Below are 11,305 nucleotides of genomic sequence, written 5' to 3'. Positions count from 1 at the left end.
CTTCGATCTGATCGAGGTGGTGAGTATATGTCTGGAGAGTTCGATGACTTTCTTAAAGAAGAAGGTATCGCTTCTCAGCTTACCGCACCTGGCACACCTCAAACAAACGGAGTGTCAGAGAGAAGGAACCGAACTCTTATGGAGATGGTTAGATCAATGATGAGTTACTCATCACTCCCTCCTTCCTTTTGGGGATATGCCCTCGAAACAGCCACTTACATTCTGAACCAAGTTCCGTCTAAAACGGTTCCTGGTATTCCTTATGAAATATGGACTGGCCGTAAAGTAAGTTTAGGCCACATCCGAATTTGGGGTTGCCCTGCACATGTGCTAAGGCAAAAGACTAGCAAGTTGGCTAGTAGGTCAGAATTGTGCTTGTTTGTGGGATATCCAAAGGAAACCAAAGGTTTCATTTTCTATAGTCCCGAGGACGATAAGACTTTCGTTAGCACGAATGCTCGTTTCCTTGAGGAGGACTTCATGAAGTATGCGAAACCTAGAAGCAAAATTGTGCTTGACTAAAAGTTGGGTGAGGAAGCTTCTACCTCATCTGTAAGAACTGTTCTTACCCCAACTGAAACACAACCTAACTCATCAGAATCTCGTCAAGTAGAACTTCGACGTAGTGGGAGGGCTACTCAAAAGCCTGACAGGTACATGTCTTATGGAGACTCTCTTGTAGCCGTCTCTGACATGGATGATCCTGTTTCCTATAGCCAAGCGATGGATTGTTCTGAATCAAACCTTTGGCTTGACAACATGAAAGTTGAAATGCACTCGATGTATGTCAACAAAGTTTGGAAACTTGTAGACCTTCCTGAAGGGATTAAACCTGTAGGGTGTAAGTGGATATACAAGAAGAAAAGGGGTCCTGATGGGAACGTCGAGACGTTCAAAGCACGACTTGTGGCGAAGGGTTATACCCAACAAGAAGGGATTGACTATGAAGAAACCTTCTCGCTAGTTGCGATGCTTAAATCCATCCGCATACTCCTATCCATAGATGCAGCTCTCAACTATGAGATCTGGCAAATGGATGTCAAGACAGCCTTTCTGAATGGCAATCTTGACGAGTGCATTTACATGGCTCGACCAGACGGTTTCGTGGAAGAAGGTCAAGAGACCAAGGTTTTTGAGTTGCTTAAGTCCATTTATGGATTAAAGCAAGCATCTAGGTCATGGAATATCAGATTCGATGAAACTCTGAAAAGCTTCGTCTTTGAACAGTCAATAGATGAGCCTTGTGTTTACAAGTTAATACACGAAGGCAAAGTTGTGTTTCTGGTACTTTATGTCGATGATATACTACTCATTGGTAATGACGTGGGTAAGTTATCTAAGGTTAAGGTCTGGCTAGCAAAGCAATTCGATATGAAGGATCTAGGAGAAGCCGCGTACATTCTGGGAATCCAAATCTTTCGAGATAGGAAAAACCGGACCCTGTCGCTCTCTCAAGCATCTTATATTGATAAGGTGATGGATCGCTTCTCGATGCAAGACTCCAAGAAGGGCCAAACACCCTTTAGGCATGGAGTTTCACTCTCTAAGGACCAGTCTCCCCGTTGGCGTAGTTAGCTGTTTCCAATCCAACCCTGGACCCGAGCACTGGATTGCTGTTAAGCATGTTCTTAAGTATCTTCGAAGAACTAGGAACTTGATGCTTACATACTCAGGTACTGACCTGACTATGACGGGAAATACCGACTCCGATTTTCAAGCGGATAAGGATTCCAGGAAATCCACTTCGGGATCTGTGTTCATCCTTAATGGTGGAGCTGTTGTGTGGAGAAGTATTAAGCAATCTTGCATTGCTGACTCCACAATGGAAGCAGAATATGTGGCTGATTGTGAAGCATCCAAAGAGGATGTATGGCTTAGAAAGTTCCTTAAGTATTTGGAAGTTGTTCCAAATGTCGACGAGCCCATGACCCTTTATTGTGATAATAGTGGGGCTGTCGCTAACTCAAAGGAACCTAGAAGCCATAAGCACTCTAAGCATATTGAGAGGAAATACCATTTGATTCGAGAGATCGTGCAGCGCGGAGACGTGGAAGTGAAGAAGATCTCAACGGTGGACAACCTCGCAGATCCATTCACCAAGGCCCTATCGAACAAGGTCTTCGACCAACATCGTCAGGGATTAGGCATGAAGGACTACACACATCTTCTTTGAGTCAAGTGGGAGTTTGTTGTCAATGGTGCCCACAAGAAGAGTTGTAGTTTTTATTTTGTACATTTGATTTAATAAAGTCTCATGAAGACTCTTGCTTGTAATTGCCTATTCATTTAATAATAAAGTTGAAACGTTCATTCATTCTTTCTTTGTTTGAAGCTTTATGATAAAACCTTAGTCTTTTAGTCCATAAACAAACTTAACAACTTACGAAGAGACAAATGTAGATTTGCATGAACAAACTCTTCGTAGTTTGCCTAAAACGATATATTCGCAATCTTAGGGTCAAAGGACTATTGACCTGAGTATGATTGTTAGAAGAATCTATGATGTCTGCTTATGAGGCATTGAGAGTTGGAGACTCTATAGTTCTTCTAGGTATCTTCCGAAGGTACTGAATTGATCAGTGCACTTCTAGAGACAAGATAAGAACAAACCATTTAACCTCTTATGTCTCGAAGTCACTATGTATGAATTGCATCATGCTTACCTTAATCCTGAAATGAGACATGCCATTTCACATCTTACGTATTCTCATTTGAGAAAGTCAGAGTTCGGACTCACTATGTGATTCCGAACAGGGCCTATTGGTGAAGTACTAAGTTGTGAGAATGTCATGAGTAACTTTGTGAAGTTCTCATAGATATGGAATTCATGTACAAGATTGCTGAAATGCAATGTATGTCACCTCATGCTTTGTTCCTTGGAGTGTGAATAAATGAACTGGCCAGTGTCCAAATTGAGTCCTGACTCTTTTGAATGAAACAATGTGACTTGTTAACTCCTCGTCAATACATTGTTTCTAACTTATTCACAAGCGACAAAGGAGTTGAGGAAATAACAGCTAGAAGGGTAAAATGGTAATTTAGTAAATCCCGACTAGCTGATGGCATTCATGAAGGGTAAACATAGATAATATTCAGTGGATCCGCTCATCATAATTAGGTTGAATTCTTGAGTAGAAAATAAATTCAATTGAACCGAGAGATTTTCAGTGTCAACTGTTTAGTGGAGTCAGTTGGCATTAATGTATGAAATGGGCGCCCAAATACCCAAGAGAAAGAGAGATTATTTTGTGCATAAATGTATCAAGATACTTGCCAAAAGAAAAAAAGGAAACAAATTTCCTCTATGAGGAAAGCATAAGTTCGGCCAACACAAGGGAAAGAGAGAGACAAACTAAATGAGGAAACAAATCCAAGGCTTATTGAAGCACATGTTGGACGTGCAAAGCAAGGGAAAAATAGGAAATAAGATTTCCTCGTAAAGGCTTGGAAAATAAGAGAAAACTACTTCTTTCCAAGGCCAACCCTTCTCCTATAAATAGGGCTATCATTCTCATTGTTTTCTCATTCCACACAAGTTAGAGATTGAGAGACTCTCTCTATAGACATTGTGGCCGATCCTCTCTCTCCCTCTCTCTTCATTTTCGATTTTTTGTTTTGGCACCTAGGTCCTCATTTGACCTAGTGTTTAGCTCTGCGACTTCAAGACTCGTTCTTAAGTCGTAGTGTTTAAAAGTGCCCACTCACTGATTCCTTTATTTCGAGTGATTTAGTGATAGAAACTTTAGTGGTTGCTCGAGGTGCCGAGGAAAGAAAGAGGGACGTGCTGCGAGGGCAGACGAGCGTTGCAACTTTCTAAGAGCTTCTCAAAGATCAAGCTTCACGAAAGGTTAGTAAACTTCTTAGCTCATATTAGTTTTTATTTACATGTACTTGCACTTTCTCTAGGTTAGTAAAAACTGTTTTTACTTGAAAAGAAAGTTTTTAAAATTCCGCCGCTTAACGAAGCGTTAAACTTTTTCTTAAACCCTAGATCAATTCCAACAGAGGCTCCTATTTATAGGAGAGGTCTCACCTTCAATAAGGTAGTTTCCTCTTCTATAGAATATCACATGTTCATGAGCCAATTTCCTCTTTTCCTTCATGAGATACACGACCAAACAAGCCATCTAGAAGCCTTGATTTGTTTCCTATTTTGTTCCTTCTCTAGGTTGGCCGAAATTCCCTTATGAATGCATAGGAAATTTGTCTCCTCTTTTTCTTTTGGCAAGTATCTTGATAAATTCATGCACAAAATACTCTCTCTTTCTCTTGTGTAGTGGGCGCCTAAAACACTTCTAGAAATAGCTTCTAGAAGCTTTTTCATTTGTTCATGACAACATGAAAAAGGCCCATTAAGAATTTTCAATAAAATTCTTATGAAATGAAATTAATCCACAAGGCCCAATAAAACTAATATTGGCCGCGTGATACATGTCATCAAATGACCATGTCAACAAATTTATTGACATTCATTTCATCCTATGTCTCAAAAGACAAAAATACCCTTTTTACAATTTTCGTAAAACTTGTTTCGTTCTTGTTTTGACTTGGCTTCAAGTTTAACTATTCCTACTTGATGTGATTCGTGACAGTGACCTCATGGATCCAAATTAACAAAGCTTGAGCTAAACACTTGGACTCAAAAGTTCACAAACCTTTTCCAAGTTTAGCATAATGTCAACAGACTCCACTAAAGAATTGACACTGAAAATCTCTCGGTTCAAATGAATTTATTTTCTAGTCAAGAATTCCACCAAATTATGATGAGCGGATCCACTGAATATTATCTATGTTTACCCTTCATGAATATCATCAGGTAGTCGGGATTTTACGAAATTACCATTTTACCCTTCTAGCTGTTATTTCCTCAACTCCTTTGTCGCTTGTAAATAAGTCAGAAACAATGTATTGACGAGGAGCTAACAAGTCACATTGTTTCATCCAAAAGAGTCAAGACTCAATTTGGACACTGGTCAGTTCATTTATTCACACTCCAAGGAACAAAGCATGAGGTGATATACATTGCATTTCAGCAATCTTGTACATGAATTCCATATCTATGAGAACATCACAAAGTTACTCATGAAATCTTCACAACATAGTACTTCACCAATAGGTCCTGTTCGGAATCACATAGTGAGTCCGAACTCTGACTTTCTCAAATGAGAATACGTAAGCTGTGAAATGGCATGTCTCATTTCAGGATTAACGTAAGCATGATGGAATTCATACGTAGTGACTTCGAGACATAAGAGGTTAAATGGTTTGTTCTTATCTTGTCTCTAGAAGTGCACTGGTCAATTCAGTACCTTTGGAAAATACCTATAAGAACTATAGAGTTCCAACTCTCAATGCCCCATAACCAGACATCATAGATTCTCCTTACAATCGTACTAAGGTCAATAGTCCTTTGACCCTTAGATTGCGAATATATCGTTTTAAGCAAACTACGAAGAGTTTGTTTATGAAAATCTACATTTGTCTCTTCGTAAGTTGTTAAGTTTGTTTATGGACTAAAGACTAATGTTTTATCATAAATCTTCAAACAGACAAGGAAGAGTGAATGAACGTTTCAAATTTTTATTAATGAATAAGCAATTACAAGCAAGAGTCTTCGTGGGACTTTATTACATTAAATGTACAAAATAAAGACTACACCTCTTCTTGTGGGCACCATGGACAACACGGGCCAGCCCCGCCGGCGCGCCAATACTCGCGCTCCCACTCTCGGGAGAGACATAGCCCCCCGCTGGGGAAAGAGCTGTCTCCGGATATGATGGGGCCGACAGCCGAGATGCCCGTCGAGCGACCCGACCTAGGGTTGCCTCGTCCCGCCAAGCACAAAGCGGGGACCTGAGAGAACGCTTGACGGCTCAAAGGAACTCGCGGGGCGAGGACCTCCGTCAAAGACTCAACTCCGGAGGGACGCGCTCCCTACCACCACTCTCGGCCAACCTCATGCCAATGCCAGGGACCAATCGCCCAATGATCGCCAACAGGCGCCTCCTACTTCCCCGGTGTTCAGCCCGGCCAATGGGGTTGACATGGTGACGATGATCCAAAGCCTCCAAAATCAGATCATCGAGATGAGGGAATCGGAAGGACAAAGGCCGTAGGGCGGGATCGAGGAATCATACTCTCCCTTCGCCGCCCAAATCCTTGCGCAACCATGCGTGGGGAATTTTAAGCTACCGTCAATTCCCCCTTACGACGGACAGACGGACCCAAACTTCCACATCCAACATTACGAGACGTGGATGATGATGCAGGGACAGTCGGATGCCACCCTATGCCAAGCTTTCACCCTGACCCTCACCGGGTCGGGATTCGAGTGGTTCCCAAGCCTATGGCCGGGAAGCATCCCGTCCTTTCGAGCCTTGCGAGAGGCCTTCGTTGCTCGATATGCCACTCTCGTGGCGCAAAAGAAATCGAAGACGTACCTCATGTCCATCCGGCAAGGGAGGGATGAGACCTTGAGGCAATATCTGGCTCGCTTCACTGAAGAGTCCCACAAGGTCGATGGATTCGATGACAAGGACTCCATCACGGCGATCATGGAGGGAGCTCGCACAAGCGACTTCCTCAAATCTATCGTTAGAAAGGTCATGCAGGACATGGCGGAGCTGATGTCGAGAGCCCACACTTACATGAGGATCGAGGACGGGGATCGTCCCGACCCTCGAAAGAGGAGCTATAAGGGAGGCCAGGCCCCTAACGGTTGCTCCCTCCCTGGGCTGAGACCCTCACATGTCCACAGCTTCCGGAAGTTTTCGGCATTCACCCATCTGAACACTCTGCAAGAGGGGATCCTGGCTCTGCATCGCGACCAGCTAGGAAGCCCCACTCCTCTCACGAGCACGGGCACCTGACGTCCGAATGCTACCAGCTCAAACGTCAAATCGAAGCCCTTATCCAAGAAGGAAAGATGAAGGAATGCATCCTTAGAACGATCGTGATGGCCGCGGTAGGTAGAGACAGCATGCGGCAACAAAGAAAGGGTCCGACGACGGTAACCATCACCGACCGAACGACAAAAGAAGAATCGAGAGCTCGCAAATGCACGTTGTGGGCTCTATCATGGGCGGACCGGAGTACGGGGACTCAAGCACGCAAAGAAAGAAATACGTGCGGGAAGTCTCCCAAGGGAAGATAGCACACGATATCAACCACATGTACGAGGCTCCGCCCCCGACCGCGTTCGAGTCCATGTTCTTCAACAACCAGGAGGCGGTGCGATGCTCCACCCGCACAATGACGCGATAGTCGTCTCGGCTCCGGTCGCTAACAATCTTGTCCGAAGGATCCTGATCGACAACGGCAGCTCTGCCGACATCATCTTCAAGTCGGCTTTGGACCGGATGAAGATGACCGGACTGAGACCGACCCTGATCTCGACCCCACTCTTCGGCTTCTCCGGGGAGAGCGTCATGACGGAGGGCACCGTCGATCTCCCGGTTACCTTCGGGACGCCTGGGGGGATCGAGGTCACCCACATCATGTCATTGTTGGAATCGATCTAGGGTTTAAGAAAATAATTAACGCTTCGGTAAGCGGCGGAATTTGAAAAATTTTCTTTTACAAGTAAAACAGTTTTTACTAACCTAGACAACGAGCAAGTACATATAAATAAAAACTATTATGAGGTAAGAAGTTTACTAACCTTTCTTGAAGCTTGAACTTTGAGAAGCTTTTGGAAAGTTTCCAACGCTCGTCTCCCCTCGCAGCACGTCTCTCTTTCTTTCCACGGCACCTCGAGCAACCACGAAAGTTTCTATCACTAAATCACTCGAAATAAAGGAATCAGTGAGTGGGCACTTTTAAACACTACGACTTAAGAACGAGTCTTGAAGTCGCAGAGCTAAACTCTAGGTCAAATGAGGACCTAGGTGCTATTGTCAATGGTGCCCACAAGAAGAGTAGTAGTGTCTATTTATGTGCATTTGTTGTCATATAGTCTTACGAAGACTCTTGCTTGTAATTGCTTATTCATTAATGAAAAGTTGAAACGTTCATTCATTCTTTCTTTGTTTGAAGCTTTATGATAAAACCTTAGTCTTTTAGTCCATAAACAAACTTAACAACTTACGAAGAGACAAATGTAGATTTGCATGAACAAACTCTTCGTAGTTTGCTTAAAACGATATATTCGCAATCTTAGGGTCAAAGGACTATTGGCCTCAGTATGATTGTTAGAAGAATCTATGATGTCTGGTTATGAGGCATTGAGAGTTGGGGACTCTATAGTTCTTCTAAGTATCTTCCGAAGGTACTGAATTGACTAGTGCACTTCTAGAGACAATATAAGAACAAACCATTTAACCTCTTATGTCTCGAAGTCACTATGTATGAATTGCATCATGCTTACCTTAATCCTGAAATGAGACATGCCATTTCACACCTTAGTATTCTCATTTGAGAAAGTCAAAATTCGGACTCACTATGTGATTCCGAACAAGGCCTATTGGTGAAGTACTAAGTTGTGAGTCTGTCATGAGTAACTTTGTGAAGTTCTCATAGATATGGAATTCATGTACGAGATTGCTGAAATGCAATGTATGTCACCTCATGCTTTGTTCCTTGGAGTGTGAATAAATGAACTGGCCAGTGTCCAAATTGAGTCATGACTCTTTTGGATGAAACAATGTGACTTGTTAGCTCCTTGTCAATACATTGTTTCTAACTTATTCACAAGCGACAAAGGAGTTGAGAAAATAACAGCTAGAAGGGTAAAATGGTAATTTATTAAATCCCGACTAGCTAATGACATTCATGAAGGGTAAACATAGATAATATTCAGTGGATCCGCTCATCATAATTAGGTCGAATTCTTGAGTAGAAAATAAATTCATTTGAACCGAGAGATTTTCAGTGTCAGCTCTTTAGTGGAGTCAGTTGGCATTAAGCTAAACTTGGAAAAGGTTTGTGAACTTTTGAGTCCAAGTGTTTAGCTCAAGCTTTGTTCATTTGGGTCCATGAGGTCACTGTCACGAATCACATCGATAGGAATTGTTAAACTGGAAGCTAAGTCAAAACAAGAACGAAAATTGTCGAAAGGGTATTTTTGTCTTTTGAGACATAAGGATGAAATGGATGTCAATAAATTTTGACAAGTTCATTTGATGACTTAATGTCACTCGGCCATAATATGATTAATTGGGCCTTGTGGATTAATTTCATTTCATGAGAATTTTAATGAAAATTCTTAATGGGCCTTTTTCATATTGTCATGAACAAGTGGAAAAGCTTCTAGAAGGCCTTTCTAGAATAGGGATAGGCGCCCAACACACCCAAGGAAAGAGAGAATATTTTGTGCATGAATGTATGAAGATACTTGCCAAAAGAAAAAGAGGAAACAAATTTCCCCTAAGGGGAAAGCAAGGTAGGCGCCCAAAAGAGTCAAGAGAGAAGCAAATAAAAGAGGAAACAAATCCAAGGACTTACTTGCTTAGTCTTGGCCATGTGTCTCTTTGAAGGAAAAGGGAAATTGGCCCATGAATATGTGATATTCTATAGAAGAGGAAACTACCTTATTGAAGGTGAAACCTCTCCTATAAATAGGAGCCTCATTCCTCAGTTTTGATTCATCCAAAGTTTTAGAGATTGAGAGCTTCTCTCTATAGACTTGGCCGCCCCTTCCTCTCTCTCTTTCTAGTTTATTTTCGATTTTTATTGTTTTGGCACCTAGGTCCTCACTCGACCTAGTGTTTAGCTCTGCGACTTCGAGACTCGTTCTTAAGTCGTAGTGTTTAAAAGTGCCCACTCACTGATTCCTTCTTTTCGAGTGATTTACTGAAAGAAACTTTCGTGGTTGCTCGAGGTGCCGAGGAAAGGAAGAGAGACGTGCTGCGAGGGGAGACGAGCATTGCAAACTTTCCACAAGCTTCTTCAAAGTTCAAGCTTCAAGAAAGGTTAGTAAACTTCTAGCTCATATTGGTTTTTAATTACATGTACTTGCACTTGTCCAGGTTAGTAAAAACTGTTTTACTTGTAAAAGAAAATTTTTAAAATTCCGCCGCTTACCGAAGCGTTAATTATTTTCTCAAACCCTAGATCGATTCCAACAAATGGTATCAGAGCTATGGTCAAATATTAGCATGTACATGTTTTTAAAATTATGAGCTTGAAAATCGTTTTCGAAAGTTTACTAATTTTGTGACAAGTTAAAATTGTAATCTTAGATTTTTTTTAATTTAATGCTCTTTGTCTTTAAATTAAAAAGCATGTTGATTTTCTATGAGTTTGGGATGTTTTTAAAACACATTAGAATCAGTTCAAAAAGTTTTTAATTTTTTATATTGAAAAACGTGTTTTAAAGGTTTGAGAAATTTCGGTAAATTTTGTGACTAGTTACTTTGTCTTTCTAGTTTCTTTTATTTACCGTATTCGTTTTATGCTTGTTGTTATTTCTTTTATATCATGTTATTACCTTGCTAATAAAACACAAATAAAAGCTTTAACAACCTTCATAAAACGTTCCGTTACACTTGATTCTTTTTCGCATCTAAAAAGGACCAAGCTTTAATTTATTTCTTTTTTCTTCGAGCTGGAGTAAACCCGCATTAAAAGTGGCATAACTCTCTGCTCAGAAATCTAAATTTAATTATTCTTGAATCAAATTAAAGCTCTGTCTGTCCTCTCTCCAATGCCACCGGTTTCGGCTCAAAAGGACATCGGAGCCGCCAGATATGGAGATTTTACTCCGAGGTGCGCGGCTGTCTGAAACTCCAGTTTTTTAGAAATCCGGATTTTCAAACCCCACTACCATGAGTTATAGAACTCTAATGAGAAAATTTTCTTGAGCAAAAATGTTTTTCATATGATTATAAACATGATGTGTAAGATTAAAATGTTTTGATTTTTGAAAGTTTAATTGAAATTGAATTTTTACAAAACTAGTTTGAATTTTGAAAAACCGTTTTCACTTTCAAACTTGAAAATATTTTGTCATCCAAATCAAATAAATTTTCAAAATGTTTTCAAAACTATATCTATATCACATATGTTCAAAATCTATATGCTCTTGAAAATTTTAGTGGGAGGTCTCCTTGTAGACAAGCCGAAAAATAAAAAGATATGTAATCTCAAACTTTCAAGTGTTCGAGTGAGTTGAAGTTCACACTTCCCTCACGCACTTTCCCGAAATAGAAAATAGGAAAAGATCAAGTATGTACCTTGTGCCTTTATGCACTAATACTACTCTAAACATGTCGATCTAGGATTCTCTTCTAGTTGTCCGCTCTGTTGCTCTCTAACTAGAAAATCTGTTTCCGAACTTATAAGAGTCGATGAACCAACTCCAAAAACT

The sequence above is a fragment of the Urtica dioica genome, chromosome 6 (assembly GCF_054948205.1).
Source record: "Urtica dioica subsp. dioica isolate 48M chromosome 6, U.dioica_male_clone48M_v1_H2, whole genome shotgun sequence".
In the NCBI taxonomy this organism is placed as follows: domain Eukaryota; kingdom Viridiplantae; phylum Streptophyta; class Magnoliopsida; order Rosales; family Urticaceae; genus Urtica; species Urtica dioica.
This window is presented reverse-complemented; position numbering follows the sequence as displayed.